The following is a 16,745-nucleotide window of genomic DNA, read 5'->3' on the forward strand; positions in this document are numbered from 1 at the left end:
CACAGCTCACGTCATCACACGAGTTCATGTGGCAGGCGGACAAATGAGAAGCTACACAGCGAGGGGGCTCCTGGGCACGAGATGTCCATCAATTACTCTCCTCTCCACATCCAGGGAGGATTGACAAACTGCTTCAGCCAAGTCACCCTAAGGGGTCCTGTAAATATTGAATTTTTCATATCATTAAAAAATCAGGATAGGGAAAATCGACCTCCATGTATGCACTTCTCAGTGATGTGCCAGGGAGGAGTCCAAAACTCGGCTTACAAAATGGTCATCTCCGGCTTTCTAAACTTTTCTGCTTGAGCCCCCAAGATCTTGGGTATTTGTTGGTTAAAACTATGACTCCACAAAGACCTGGACTTTCCGACTCCCCCTCTTGCAGATCTAATAAGACATATCCTACAGTCTTCTGCATGTCGCAACGTGCACCACACCGAATGTTAATCCACTACCAACGTGACGCTTTTTACAGGTGGATTAGCCTTGATCTTTGCTGAGTAGATCCCTGTCTCCATTATTCCCACTCAGGCTTACTCCTCCTTTGAAAGCCTGGTCTGCAGGCTCTCTCTCTCCCCTGTCACCTCTCTTACTCTGGCCAGCTTCTATCGGCCACCAGGCGAGTCCACCCGCTTCCTCTCGGAATGGGCTGACCTGGCCTCTTCTCTCCTCTCCTCCTCTTGCCAACTCCCCTGCTGGGGGATCTTAACATTCATCTTGACTCTTCGGACTCCTCAGGACCTTTCCGCAACCTGTGTGACTCCTGTATCCTTTAATGTGGTGGATACGCAGACAGTCCCTCATCACTAAATTCTGATGCAAGTCCATATATTTCTATGGTGTGAAAGATGGTCAGGAAGACATGCTGTTGTGTCTTGAGGCTTCTGCCCTAGCGAGGGTGGGTGTGCTGTGGGATGGTCTGCAGATATATTTATGTTATATTATGTTACTTGGCATTTATGCAGCGTCTTATATATCATTGGTATGACCTCAAAGTGCTGGTAGGTTGAACTCCCTCGGGAACCGCAGTTCAAGTCAGTAGAGAGAGACAGAGTGTCGTATGGTGCGTGGGCGCACCGGATATGTGTGCAGCTGGTGTGGTTGTTGGAGGATAGCTGCTTCAGAGCGGTAGGTGTGGTGCTGAGGAAGTCAGTTGGATGCGTGCAGTCTGGAGGGTGGACACCCAGACTGGGTTCTGGCTGCGTTAGGCCTGAGGAACGCCTATGCAAGCTGGAATGTGCTTCAGCTAGCTGCGTTTTATTCGGGTGATGAGGTGATCGTGCTCGTATGTGAACAGCTAGGCCGAATTATCAGGAGTATAGCAGTGTTCTAGTGGTGTGATATGGTGTGATTTAGACGCATAGGGGGGCAAACTGATGAAAAATTGCTACTGTGTACCTTCGTGTCCACCACCTTCTGAGTCATTGCCCCATATACTTCCGAGTACACGGTTCAGCTGAGTAAACACAGCTGTAGAGCACCCACCACGAAGAAACACACTACACAAGTTGTGGCTTTCCGCTTACAAGCATGCACACGCACGCACGCTCTAGTCTTATCCGGCTTTCTAAAACAATGCAAAGGGTGTAGACACATTCACTGTGATGTATTTTAAAGGACAAACAACAAAGGGTAAAAACACATGAGAATGTAAAATGTTCCATGTAGAAACACGTATCGACATGCAGGAGGATATGTGTACGGCACGGGCGCCCCAAGATCACACAGACAGTCAGAGATTATGTTTGTGTGTTGGTTTATAAAGCGCAAACACAACACTTTATCAAACAACACAGATGTATGAAGGGAACACGAGTATAGAGCAGGGGCAGCACTAGAGGGAGGGGCGAGTAGGGCGAGGGGGTAGGTGGAGCGATTGCCGAGGTGTTCTTCGAAGAGTAAGATCTTCTATAGTAGAGAGGAGCGGGGTCCACAGGACAAGGACAGAGTTCGCTTTCCACCCCTCCCCCCGCACAGCTAGAGCGCCCCTTACTTGCATTTATTCCCCTCATTTCTTCACATCCAGCCACTTCTTTCCGTGTTGTCTAATGATGCCCACACAATCGCATCACAGCTCTTACAAAAAGCCCCCAAATCAAGGCTCCCCATCTGCTCTCCAAATGCAACCAGGAATCCGGCTTGCACTAATTATTCACCCACACAGGGCACATCTAGTCCCCTAACAAGTTTCCACGAATACTGACCCCATACACTAATCTTCGACTTAATCGCCAAAAATCTCACTCTAAAACCCCCTGGCAAAACCAGGCAAGAAACACAAAGCAAGCATCTCCCTTCAGAAAAAGACAGGGGGGCCCAATTAAAGGGCTCTTATCTAATCTCCCTGGCAAGGCAAGGACCCTAAAGCAAGCACAGGAGGCCACAAGAGGGTTTCATCTAACCCCTCTGGCAGGACAAGGCAAGTACCCTAAAGCCCTAAAGCAAGCATCTACCTGCAGAAGCAGACAAAAGGCCTCCAAAGGGCTCCCCTTAAGACCCCCTAGCAGGACAATGCAAGGACTCTAAACGAAGCGTCTTCCTTCAGAAACAGACAGGAGGCCCCCAAAGAGTTTCCAACAAAACAGTATTTCCAGCCTGGACCTATAGCTGCAAATCCAGAGACTACCACCCCGGGCTATGCCACCCTCGAAACGTCCATCAAATTCAGAGATTACAACCCTACATCAAATCCAGATATTAGCACTGCTGACCTAACCAGCCTACAAAGCCACTTCAAATTCAGAGATTGCAACCAACAGTTTTGTCGGTATAGAAACATACCAGAAATTCAGAGATTACACGCGAGTTTTACCACCCTAGAACGCAACTTCGAATCCCGAAATTACCACCATTGACATGACCAGCAGGGAACCCAGGGACGTCATTTCACCAAAATGGCAGGGGCAGCGGAAGTGACATCACTCGACCCTTGACCCCTGATGACCTCACAAGTGATGTGACCCCGAAGTCACATCGATGGAACTCGACCTTTAACTTCTTGACAAAACAGGAAGTGGCATCACATAGCATTGTTCCAAAGTACACCACGAAAAATATGGTTAAGATATCACTATAATGTGATATACATTTCACAAAAGAATGGATCACCATATGCATCGTTAGGATCAGTGTGTATAGGCCCAGATTACCAAATTCCTGTGAATGCAAGCAGACGTCCATGGCCAAATGAGAATGATGTGTTATTATATAGCACTTACACGTAATCGGTTCATATAGAACACAGATACATACAATATCACCCAACCTGTGTTGGTACTCATTTATCAACCTCAGCAGGATGAATGGCTGCGTTGACCTTGCCGGGAGACGTACATTGCAGCAGCAATCGCTCAACCCACTGAGCTATCCTACCAGCTATAACTATAAGAAAGTGAGCCACTCAGGAAACACAGAACCACATGCTGCTGGCCACAGGCCAGGAGCCTCAATTTAAAAAAGAAAGGTTAAAAAAAGAATGTTTTGTAACGTAATTATTATTATTATTTTTTTTTTTTGGGGGGTAGCAAGGGAGACCACAGGGGTCGCATGTGCGACCCCTGTTGACGCCGAAATGGCATCCCTGCGAGAATCTGCCCTCATTCCTCATAGATCAGCTCTGCTACTCGGTCTGGCTGTCAAGGCCACGCCGGGCACTTTTGTGTGATAATGAGCTAATCAGCTAGTACTAAAATCCCCCCCCCCCCGGCCCGACTTTTCCACAAATTGTAGCAATATTATGCCCCCAGGACTATGTAAACAGTTGGTTGAAAAAAAAGTAATGACGTGATTCGCGTTTGTGAGACACTTTTTTCTTAAAATCGGCGGAGAGGCCGCCCGGTAAAGCCTTCGTAAATGTGATATTTGGCAGCTCAGGCTGTACCAGCCGCGACACAATGGCACCTCCACTAGCAGCCTAGACCCACGCCTCATATCCCATAGATGGACACCACAGGCTTCAGCAGTTCTGGAAAATCACTCCCATTTTACAAGCGTTTCTGGACTACACGACAGCGGGACCATCCCCCTCTTTATACATTATGCATTTCTACGTCTTAGTCAACCCCTAAAGCATTGGCAGCCTAGGAACCTCCCACAAATTCCACACATTCAACTCACAAGCCTCAACAACTCAGTCCAGGGGAGTTGCTAGGTCTGCAAAAGACCCGGGGCTACACTGATGTCGGAACTGTTGGGACTGGGGGCTAGCTAGTCTTTTGACTGTAGCTCCTGAGATTCTATCTGGGGCTCCAACCAAAAGATCAGGGGCTATAGCCCCCTTAGCCCCCCCTAGCAACGCCCCTGACTCAGTCTTCCCTCAGTCCTTGCCAATTCACTACCACCAGCCCTACAGATAAGGGGCGTATCGGCTACTTTTACTCCCTAAAACATGGCAAATATTCCCAAAAATAAAAACAGTGAGTAGACATACTCTCACTACAAAGTAGGAAAAGGACATGTCGAATCTTGCACCCTCACAGCTCCATGGATATGTTTGGTCCAGTAGTGCACGTAGTACCACAGGAAGAAACTACTAGTGTAACCGCCTGATCGGGAGAAGGAAGCCTGGACCTTATTTGATTTACTTATTGGTTTCTCATAACACGTTTAACACCGATCTGAGTTTGCAGATCCAGGATTCAAACCTCTGTTTCTCTGTGTGGTTTTACTTCCAAGTCCACCACGTTGCCCCTGTGCTATGTAATATGCGTGAATAATAGTTAGTCATGCACATTACAAGATACAGGTTTACTTCTTCAAAGAAATAATTATTACACAAACATTTCCGTTTTTGAGTTAAAACATTTCTACTTGCTTATAAAATACTCTCATTGGGATTTCGCCAAAAAAATCATTTTCCTCCCAACTTTAAAAAACAGAGAGTAAAACACTCCCACTTCAAAATCTTATCTGGAGCACTGACTGCCACGAAGGGCATTCCGAGTTTAGACGCCCTACCTTATACAGGCGCGCCACCTTGGATCGGAGTATCCCCAACACAAATCCTGTTGGCACTCAGTGCACTGGGTCTTAGTATCTCCAACACAGATTCCCAGAAGCATGCAGTGTACTGAGTCTTAGTATCCCCAACAGAGATTCTGTAGGCACGCAGTGTACTGGATCTTAGTATCCCCGACACAGATTCCCAGAAGCATGCAGTGTACATGGTCTTAGTATCCCCAACAGATTCCCAAAAGCATGCAGTGTACTGGGTCTTAGTATCCCCAACAGAGATTCTGTAGGCACGCAGTGTACTGGATCTTAGTATCCCCGACACAGATTCCCAGAAGCATGCAGTGTACTGAGTCTTAGTATCCCCAATAGAGATTCCCAGAAGCATGCAGTGTACTGAGTCTTAGTATCCCCAACACAGATTCCCAGAAGCATGCAGTGTACTGAGTCTTAGTATCCCCAACAGAGATTCTGTAGGCACGCAGTGTACTGGATCTTAGTATCCCCGACACAGATTCCCAGAAGCATGCAGTGTACAGGGTCTTAGTATACCCAACAGATTCCCAGAAGCATGCAGTGTACTGAGTCTTAGTATCCCCAACAGAGATTCTGTAGGCACGCAGTGTACTGGGTCTTAGTATCTCCGACACAGATTCTCAGAAGCATGCAGTGTACTGAGTCTTAGTATCCCCAACACAAATCCTGTTGGCACGCAGTGCACTGGATCTTAGTATCCCCGACACAGATTCCCAGAAGCATGCAGTGTACTGAGTCTTAGTATCCCCAACAGAGATTCTGTAGGCACGCAGTGTACTGGATCTTAGTATCCCCGACACAGATTCCCAGAAGCATGCAGTGTACTGAGTCTTAGTATCCCCAACAGAGATTCTGTAGGCACGCAGTGTACTGGATCTTCGTATCCCCGACACAGATTCCCAGAAGCATGCAGTGTACTGGGTCTTAGTATCCCCAACAGAGATTCTGTAGGCACGCAGTGTACTGGATCTTAGTATCCCCGACACAGATTCCCAGAAGCATGCAGTGTACTGAGTCTTAGTATCCCCAACAGAGATTCTGTAGGCACGCAGTGTACTGGATCTTAGTATCCCCGACACAGATTCCCAGAAGCATGCAGTGTACTGAGTCTTAGTATCCCCAATAGAGATTCCCAGAAGCATGCAGTGTACTGAGTCTTAGTATCCCCAACAGAGATTCTCAGAAGCATGCAGTGTACTGAGTCTTAGTATCCCCAACAGAGATTCTGTAGGCACGCAGTGTACTGGATCTTAGTATCCCCAACACAGATTCCCAGAAGCATGCAGTGTACTGGGTCTTAGTATCCCCAACAGAGATTCTGTAGGCACGCAGTGTACTGGATCTTAGTATCCCCGACACAGATTCCCAGAAGCATGCAGTGTACTGGGTCTTAGTATCCCCAACAGAGATTCTGTAGGCATGCAGTGTACTGGATCTTAGTATCCCCAACACAGATTCCCAGAAGCATGCAGTGTACTGAGTCTTAGTATCCCCAACAGAGATCCTGTAGGCACGCAGTGTACTGGATCTTAGTATCCCCGGCACAGATTCCCAGAAGCATGCAGTGTACTGAGTCTTAGTATCCCCAACAGAGATCCTGTAAGTACGCAGTGTACTGGATCTTAGTATCCCTAAAAGAGATTCCCAGAGGCAAGCAGTGTACTCGATTTTAGTATCCCAAACACAGATCCCCAAGGCATGCAGTGTACTGGATCTTAGTATCCCCAGCACAGATCACATAGGCATGCAGGGTACTGGGTCTTAGTATCCCCAACAGATGCCTAGAAGCATGCAGTGTACTGAGTCTTAGTATCCCCAACAGATTCCCAAAAGCACGCAGTGTACTGGGTATTAGTATCCCCAACAGATTCCCAAAACCACGCAGTGTACAGGGTCTTAGTATCCCCAACAGATTCCCAAAAGCACGCAGTGTACTGGGTCTTAGTATCCACAATACAGATCCCGTAGGCATGCAGTGTACTGGGTCTTAATATCCCCTAACACAGATTCCCAGAAGCACGCAGTGCACTGGGTCTTAGTATCCCCAACAGATTCCCAAAAGCACGCAGTGTACTGGGTATTAGTATCCCCAACAGATTCCCAAAACCACGCAGTGTACAGGGTCTTAGTATCCCCAACAGATTCCCAAAAGCACGCAGTGTACTGGGTCTTAGTATCCACAATACAGATCCCGTAGGCATGCAGTGTACTGGGTCTTAATATCCCCTAACACAGATTCCCAGAAGCACACAGTGTACTGGATTTTAGTATTCCCAACATATTCCCAAAAGCATGCAGTGTACTGGATCTTAGTATCCCCAACACAGATTCCCAGAGCCACGAAGTGTACTGGATCTTTGAATACCCCAGGACCCTGTGCTGGGGATAATATCTGAAATACTGCTCTATGGCACTGGGCATTTATTTCAGAAACACAATTTAAAACGGGTATTACTTGCCCACAATCTACTCTTAACCACCCCTCCCCGCCGTTACTGACTGAAACACAAAGAGCTTACAAATAAGGTATACTTCGATCTTACAGAGATTATTCTCGGACATACTCAGCTCTAAAAAAAAATCCCCAATAGTCTAGGAATCCCCACGATATACCCTAATCATTACTCTACATTTTAATATACACAGGTATTGCATTAATACGTTGGTGCTTCCGACAGTACTTTCCCACAAGCATTATACTCTCAGATCACAGTTCTCCCAGGCAATCCTGCCCTAACCCCTCCCCATTATGCCAGGCACTGTACCCCATGGACAGAAGCTTCTGCCCACATACCCGTTCCTGGAGCCCGACTATGATCCTGCACATCACAGGCATTCCTTGCCCACACCTGCGCTCCTGGGTATTAAAATGCAATGTCGGATACTGCAAGAGATATTACTCTCCTAAACACATATCCCGTGCAGCATTCCCTGAGATAGCCATCTGCACCGACGGGCAAAACCAGAGACCTTACTCACTGGCAAAGCAAGAGGGGTGATGGCTGAAAGGTTTGGAATTAATCTTAACCTCTGCCATTGCTCTGGGCAGCCCCCCAGATCATCGTTCTTCACCTGCCATGCCATCACAGAAGGGGAAAGACCATATGCAAATCAGGCTCGGCCCCACCACCAAAGGAGCAGCCCAGCCCGAACGGCTCGGTCACACCCCACCTGCACCAGACAAGAGAGGCCAAAACATGTGTGGGGTTGCTTGTTGTCTTGTGTAGAAGTGATGTAAAATACCCAATGCACCCACCTCGCCCCAGCGCTTGCTGCACAAACATGTTCATAGTAGCTCCTAGTCGACAAAGGAAATGCAAACAGTGGTACCATTATTAAGTAGCAATGCCCACGCCAGCGCCCGGACACTAATTGTAAAGGCCTATTCTAGCATGTCTGCATGAACGGCAAATGAACAAGTCACATACCACCAAAGCACAAACAATAAAGGCACCCATTGCAAACAACCACGCTGCCACCTTTTCGACATCCCGGCACAGAGGGCAATACAATAATTTCTATCAATAACAGACACACAGCGACACACACACACAATCACGCAGGCATAATGCTAGCACAATCATCTCACAGGCACTGCCAACCATCACTACAGATACCCATCCCAGCATTATTAACAACCGCAAAAGCGCCACCCAAACAAGCAAGAAAGTCACACGCACCATCACAACACATCCATCAACTGCACAGGCAGATATCCCAGCACAGCCATCAGCTCGACAGCTCGCATCCTAGAAGCTGCTCCATCTCAGCATAAGCACTACAAAAGTCATCGGAGCACATGGCCAACAATGTCACAGAAACATGTCATAGCACACAAACAACGTCCTCACAACCACCATGATACAATTGTTAACATCCTTAAAGACACAATGCGACCAATGCCAATAAATATACCCAGGAAGCGTTCAACCAGCACCAGCTAAGGAGCCCATCCCATCCCACCGCAAACAACCTGACAGACACCAGCTAAGCCGCCCATTCCAGCACACCACAAACAACCTGACAAACACCAGCTAAGCCGCCCATCCCAGCACACCACAAACAACCTGACAAACACCAGCTAAGGCGCCCATCCCAGCACACCACAAACAACCTGACAAACACCAGCTAAGGCGCCCATCCCAGCACACCACAAACAACCTGACAAACACCAGCTAAGGCGCCCATCCCAGCACATCCCAAATAACCTGACAAACACCAGCTAAGCCGCCCATCCCAGCACACCACAAACAACCTGACAAACACCAGCTAAGGCGCCCATCCCAGCACACCACAAACAACCTGACAAACACCAGCTAAGGCGCCCATCCCAGCACACCACAAACAACCTGACAAACACCAGCTAAGGCGCCCATCCCAGCACATCACAAATAACCTGACAAACATCAGCTAAGGCGCCCATCCCAGCACACCACAAACAACCTGACAAACACCAGCTAAGGCGCCCATCCCATCCCACCACAAACAACCTGACAAACACCAGCTAAGCCCCCCATCCCAGCACACCACAAACAACCTGATAAACACCAGCTAAGGTGCCCATCCCAGCACCTCACAAATAACCTGACAAACACCAGCTAAGGCGCCCATCCCAGCACACTGCAAACAACCTGACAAACACCAGCTAAGGCGCCCATCCCAGCACACCACAAACAACCTGACAAACACCAGCTAAGGCGCCCATCCCAGCACATCACAAATAACCTGACAAACACCAGCTAAGGCGCCCATCACATCCCACCACAAACAACCTGACAAACACCAGCTAAGCCGCCCATCCCAGCACACCACAAACAATCTGACAAACACCAGCTAAGGCGCCCATCCCAGCACCTCACAAATAACCTGACAAACACCAGCTAAGGCGCCCATCCCAGCACACCGCAAACAACCTGACAAACACCAGCTAAGGCGCCCATCCCAGCACATCACAAACAACCTGACAAACACCAGCTAAGGCGCCCATCCCAGCACACTGCAAACAACCTGACAAACACCAGCTAAGGCGCCCATCCCAGCACACCACAAACAACCTGACAAACACCAGCTAAGGCGCCCATCCCAGCACACCGCAAACAACCTGACAAACACCAGCTAAGGCGCCCATCCCAGCACACCGCAAACAACCTGACAAACACCAGCTAAGGCGCCCATCCCAGCACACCACAAACAACCTGAGAAACACCAGCTAAGGCGCCCATCCCATCCCACCGCAAACAACCTGACAAACATCAGCTAAGGCGCCCATCCCATCCCACCACAAACAACCTGACAAACACCAGCTAAGGCGCCCATCCCAGCACACCACAAACAAACTGACAAACACCAGCTAAGGCGCCCATCCCAGCACACCACAAATAACCTGACAAACACCAGCTAAGGCGCCCATCCCAGCACACCACAAACAACCTGACAAACACCAGCTAAGGCGCCCATCCCAGCACACCACAAACAACCTGACAAACACCAGCTAAGGCGCCCATCCCAGCACACCACAAACAACCTGAAACACCAGCTAAGGCGCCCATCCCAGCACACCACAAACAACCTGACAAACACCAGCTAAGGCGCCCATCCCAGCACATCACAAACAACCTGACAAACACTAGCTAAGGCGCCCATCCCAGCACACCACAAACAACCTGACAAACACCAGCTAAGGCGCCCATCCCAGCACACCACAAACAACCTGACAAACACCAACTAAGGCGCCCATCCCAGCACACCACAAACAACCTGACAAACACCAGCTAAGGCACCCATCCCAGCACACCACAAACAACCTGACAAACACTAGCTAAGGGGCCCATCCCAGCACATCACAAACAACCTGACAAACACCAGCTAAGGACAGACATCAGCTTTACAGGCACCCATCCCAAACGGAGCCTACAAACAGCTAATCCAGTACAACCAATTAACGTGCAGGCAACATTCCCACAAAAACAATCCCACAAGCATGATCCCAGCACACAACCAATCAAGCACCAGCACACTTCACAGACGGAAACACACATCACTACCCCAGTGCAGTAAAAAGCCTCATAAGCAGAGTCTATCACACCCAGCAACCTCAGTCCCACATCCCAGCACACCACCACCATTCAGACACCACCAAACAGGCAGCCAACAGTACCTCAGGCATCTTCCTAAAATGCAATGCAAAGCCTCTCAGGCACCATTAAAGCACAGCTAGTAACCCCACAAATATCAACCTCACAGTCACCATTCTACCAAAGTCAGCAACCTCATTGGCACCAGCCATGCACTGGCTGTGACCTCCCAGCACAGCCACCATCCCTGTAATACCTATCACCCCACCTGCACCAGTTAAGCACCGCCTATATTTGCATGCCCACCCAGACCTATGCGAACAACCTCACAGCCAATCCGATCAAACGACCACACAGGCATAATGTACAGGTACTATTTTGGGCACAGCCAATCACCCTGCAGGTCCCAGCCCAGTAGAGCAATCAACAGCACAAAAAGCATTTGAGCACAGTGAACAACCTCACATGAGCACAGTGAACAACCCCACATGAGCACAGTACCAACAGTCTGACAAGCATCTTCTTAACGCAGCCAGCAACCTAACAGGCACTGGCCTAACACAGACAGCAATATTACAGAGCCGAGCCTCACAAGTATGCTCCCAGCACGCAGCCAACAACTGAACATGTGCAATAGCTGACAATACCCCCCAACAAAGCCAGAAACCTCACACTGGGCATGCCAGAATAGTAACATTAATCTCCCAGACACCAGAAAAGCACAACCAACAACCTTGCAACACCCATCTAAGCAGATAAACACATCACACACAACTAATAACTGCAGGCACTATGCCAGCAGAGGGATCCACCTCAGCATTACTCACCGGAGTACAGCCAGCAGACCCACACCTACCATCCCATCACTGCCAAAAAAAAGCCTCAGGCCCAGCCGAGTAAAGCCAGCAGCTTAATGGGCACCAGGTCAGCACAGATTACAACTTAACAGGCGCGATCTCAGGGCAGACATCAACCTCACTTCTACAGCCTCAGCACGAACAACCGTTCAGAGCCAACAACCTCAGAGGCACCGCCCAGGCACCGATGTCAACACTGCAGACACCGTCCAAGCAAAGGGTCAATCGTGGCACAGCCAGCTTCTAGCTCAAAGATCAACATCACAGAGACCACGACCTGGCACACACTGTCACGTAAGATGCACGACCAGGACCAGCTGATACACGGGCATACATTCATTTAAGACAATGCAAAAGGCTGTAGAGTGCACAATACACATTATGACTGGCTAAAAACCAACATAAACCAAAGAGCAGGTGTACACCGTCAAAGCCACCATGCAAAAGGCTGAGGCACATACAATACGTTAGGACCAGCTAAAACGCACCATGAGTCATAGACTGGCTATATATACTCCATAATATCTGCCATGCAAAAGGCAGAAGCATGATCACTAGGACCAGCTAAGGCACAACATAAACCACAGACCGAGTGTACACCGTACAACCGACCACGCAAAAAGGCTGAAGCGTGCGCATTGGGACCAGCTAAGACCCAGCATAACTCAGAAGAGGCGCACCATCAAATCTACGATGCAAAAGGCTGTAGCACACATCAGGACCAGCTAAGAAGCTGCATACCTCATAGAGCAGCAAACACCATCAAACCCACGATGTGAAAGGCTGAGGCAAGCACACTAGGACAAGCTAAGACGCAACATAGACCTGGGGTACACCGTCCAACCAACCACGCAAAAAGGCGGTAGCAGGCATGCTAGGACCTTCTAAAAGCAAGCATAACTCAAATACCAGGCATACACTGTCAAACCTACCCTTCAAAAGGATAAAGCATGCAAATTGGGACCAGCTAAGACCTAGCATAACTCAGACCAGGTGCACCATCAAATCTACGATGCAAAAGGCTGTAGCACACATCAGGACCAGCTAAGAAGCTGCATACCTCATAGAGCAGCAAACACCATCAAACCCACGATGTGAAAGGCTGAGGCAAGCACACTAGGACAAGCTAAGACGCAACATAGACCTGGGGTACACCGTCCAACCAACCACGCAAAAAGGCGGTAGCAGGCATGCTAGGACCTTCTAAAAGCAAGCATAACTCAAATACCAGGCATACACTGTCAAACCTACCCTTCAAAAGGATAAAGCATGCAAATTGGGACCAGCTAAGACCTAGCATAACTCAGACCAGGTGCACCATCAAATCTACGATGCAAAAGGCTGTAGCACACATCAGGACCAGCTAAGAAGCTGCATACCTCATAGAGCAGCAAACACCATCAAACCCACGATGTGAAAGGCTGAGGCAAGCACACTAGGACAAGCTAAGACGCAACATAGACCTGGGGTACACCGTCCAACCAACCACGCAAAAAGGCGGTAGCAGGCATGCTAGGACCTTCTAAAAGCAAGCATAACTCAAATACCAGGCATACACTGTCAAACCTACCCTTCAAAAGGATAAAGCATGCAAATTGGGACCAGCTAAGACCTAGCATAACTCAGACCAGGTGCACCATCAAATCTACGATGCAAAACGCTGTAGCACGCATATTAGGACCCGCTAAGAAGCAACATACCTCATAGACCAGGCGTACACCGTCAAACACATTGTAAAAAAGGCTGGAGCGTGCACGCTAGGACCAGACAAGACGCGGCATAAGGCAAGGAGCATGTGTACACCTTCAAACCAGCCATACAAAAAGTTGAAGCATGCACTTGGTTCACCGTCCAAGCAATCATGCAAAAGGCTGTAGCATGCAGATCAGGACCAGCTAAAAAGCAACATACCTCAAACCAAGCGAACACCGTCAAACACACTGTGAAAAAGGCTGGAGCGTGCACGCTAGGACCAGACAAGACACGGCATAAGGCAAGGAACATGTGTACACCTTCAAACCAACCATACAAAAAGTTGAAGCATGCACTTTGTTCACCGTCCAAGCAATCATGCAAAAGGCTGTAGCATGCAGATCAGGAGCAGCTAAAAAGCAACATACCTCCTAGACCAGGCGTACACCATCAAACCTACCATGCAAAAGTCAGAACGCATGCACACTAGACCCAGCTAAAACGCAACATAAACCATAGACCAGACATACACCATCAAACCTACCATGCAAAAGGCTGAAGCGTGCACATTGGGACCAGCTAAGACCCAGCAGAAATCATAGACCAGTTAGAGACCGTCAAACCTGTTATACAGTAAGCTGTACTCTGCACAACAAGGGCTGCCACCGGACATGCTCAATGCACAAACCGCAGTGTTCCCCACCACCTGCTGCACCGCTTCCTTGGAATTTGTGCAGAGAAGGCCGAGTAGGGGTCTAGGAGGACTGGTGAACCCTTGACTCTCTCCAGACTTGCCCAGATCTTGGCTTGGCACTTTACGGGTGCCGCTGGCACACGGCTGACCCTTGAGGGATGCACTATAAATCCACTATAAATCCAACGGAAGACCAGTGCGTGGAAACCAATGCGTACGCGTGGTGCCCGTCTCCAGACTTGCTGTGGTGGAACTTTGAAAAAGGACTTTGTCCAGCTATAATCCAATGCGATCTCCACGTAAGCGAGGACCCCCTTGTGCTAAGCCAAGCTCACCAGAAGACCCCCCCCCCCAACTCCAGGTTAGGCAGCAGCCGCCTAACACATTCCGAAAAGAGCACCTACCCAGGAACAGAGGCGCTTCAAAATCAATTGCTCCCCTCAAAAGAATTGTCACAACAGTTCGCAACTCCACCAACTTTTGGGCTCACATCCAGAGTCTTGGTATTCCCAACTTAAACGTTGCATCTCTTTCACCGACCGGCTGTCACAAATTGGATCTCCTCCTTACAGCAGAAAGTTGGGGGTCTGTGGGAAAGTGGAGTTGCCGGCCTCTTATTGTAGTATTTGCAGAGTCAGGGAGCTCCTGTATCCGGTGGGCGCTAGGTTTTGCCCACCCCCTGCCTCTGGAAAAGAAAGGTCAAACAGTGCTGGAAGTTTCAGGCTCCAGGCAGCTCCAGAGGCAGTCTCCCTCCGGCCGTTGGGATCCGAAGGCCCAAAGGCGCCAAGTTGGGAGCTCCCCGTTGCCCTGGAAACAGGTGCGGGATGGATGCCTCCGGTACCCCTCAGCCCCGGGACGATAGAGCCGGCTCTCGGGGGGCCCCACGCCGAAGAAGAGGATAAGGACAGACACAGCTCACTCGTCCTAATACAATAAGCCTATTCGCTTAACTCCTTCCTTGCCGGAGACGCAAACCGTTGCCCGGGAAACTCGGGGGGATTTCTGAAGTATCCTGTGGTGGGGCGGGGACAGCAGACGGGAAAGGGGTGTGAGCTATGTGCGCCACAGTCCCCCTCGATGAGAATGGATCACCCCCACCCCCTGCGAAAGACCCAACAAGCGCCTCTTCGCTGCCCCCATGGTGGAGGGTGATGGGCTGTGAGTTTACATGTCTGACCGGGTGTGAGTAATCCCACCCCCTCCCCCCACGACAAAGGCGATGAGTGGCACACAGCGCCCCCACTGAGCAGATGCTGTGCACTCCCACCTTTGCCGTTCTCTTCGTGTAGCACTTGAACTGTTTGGGGTTTAACGTGCTTTGTGGTGCGTCTGATACTGTGCCGTTTACTTCTGCACCAGAGGCCAATAATAAAGCACGTGACTGCACGTAGCCCCCTGTCATCAACCCTTCCTACACTTGAACTCAAGCATGCGGGCGGGGGGTCATTTTACTCGCCCAAGCGTCTGCACTTACAACCCGTTCGAGGAACATGTCGACACAGAAAATTCTCCGTCTGGTTCGGGGTCACGTGAGGTCAGTAAGGGGGTCACAATGCACCGCCCACGAGTATGACATTAAACACTGCTGGCAGGTTGTTCCGGGTAAACATTAACTTCTCTTCACTCCCCACAGACCCCCAAACCAGCATGTATAACCGGTCAATTACTTACTGACCATTACGGTGTGTATTCGTTACTCTAACAGGGAGACACATACACAGAGCTGTCAAGTTTACCGTAGCCATGCTTGAGAAGGTCTACCCACTCTTGTTTTCCCCTTTGGATTCTAGGACTTGCAGTTCTTTTTCTTTCTCGCGTGAAATTCTGTTAAACTACAAGCCCCAGAATTCCAAGCAAACGCAGGCCTGGCTGGCCTTTTCATGTATGGCAGAACTGCCTCCAGACGCCCGAATGTTCGTGCCCACGGGAGCTGATAGGACGAGGGCACTATAGGGGCGGAGGTCTGCTGCACACTACACAGCACACTGCCTGGCTATATGCCACGAGCCCCACACACTCCCTGCCCACGTGCAGGAAGCTCCTCTCTCCTTGTCTGCCCATGTTCGCTATGCCACTGGCTGTATGGCCTTAGCTCCTGTCACTGTCTGTAGACGTGCTGCTACAGAGGTCTCAAGTGTCCCTTATGCCATGTGTGAGTAGGCCACACAGACACGATTTCATGTGCTACATTCTTGCAGCTGTAGGTATGAGTTTTCCATTTGAGATTTTATAGTACAGGTTCGGAATGCAAAGAGAAAATAAGGACTAGATGAGCTGCTCACACGTGACGAGGTCACCCTTGTGATCTCTGCCCCTACCTCCTGACTGGCTGCCATGAGCCTGTAGCTCCTCACACCGTGCCTGTCTAAGCGCTGCAAGTTCCTTTTGCTTAACACCAGGGCACGTTCAGGTTGACCCTGTGTTATAAAGTTAAGATAAGGC

At 49.5% G+C, this 16,745-nt stretch overlaps 1 protein-coding gene across 2 annotated transcripts in view; it reads right to left on the reverse strand.

The window, feature by feature from the left end:
- Positions 1-15,384, reverse strand: part of LOC138498038 (microtubule-actin cross-linking factor 1, isoforms 6/7-like) — a 530,795-nt gene extending 515,411 nt beyond the window's left edge. Inside the window, exon 1 of one of the 2 annotated variants that reach the window (XM_069621876.1) lies at positions 14,233-15,384. The gene's annotated coding sequence lies outside the window, so the exon portion shown is untranslated. Of the gene's footprint in view, positions 1-14,153 lie in introns of both variants that reach the window. The other variant, XM_069621877.1, reaches the window with a different exon arrangement.
- Between the last annotated feature and the right edge of the window lie 1,361 nt (positions 15,385-16,745).

This window comes from Ambystoma mexicanum, chromosome 5q, assembly GCF_040938575.1.
Source record: "Ambystoma mexicanum isolate Mex_15411 chromosome 5q, UKY_AmexF1_1, whole genome shotgun sequence".
Taxonomy (NCBI): Eukaryota; Metazoa; Chordata; class Amphibia; order Caudata; family Ambystomatidae; genus Ambystoma; species Ambystoma mexicanum.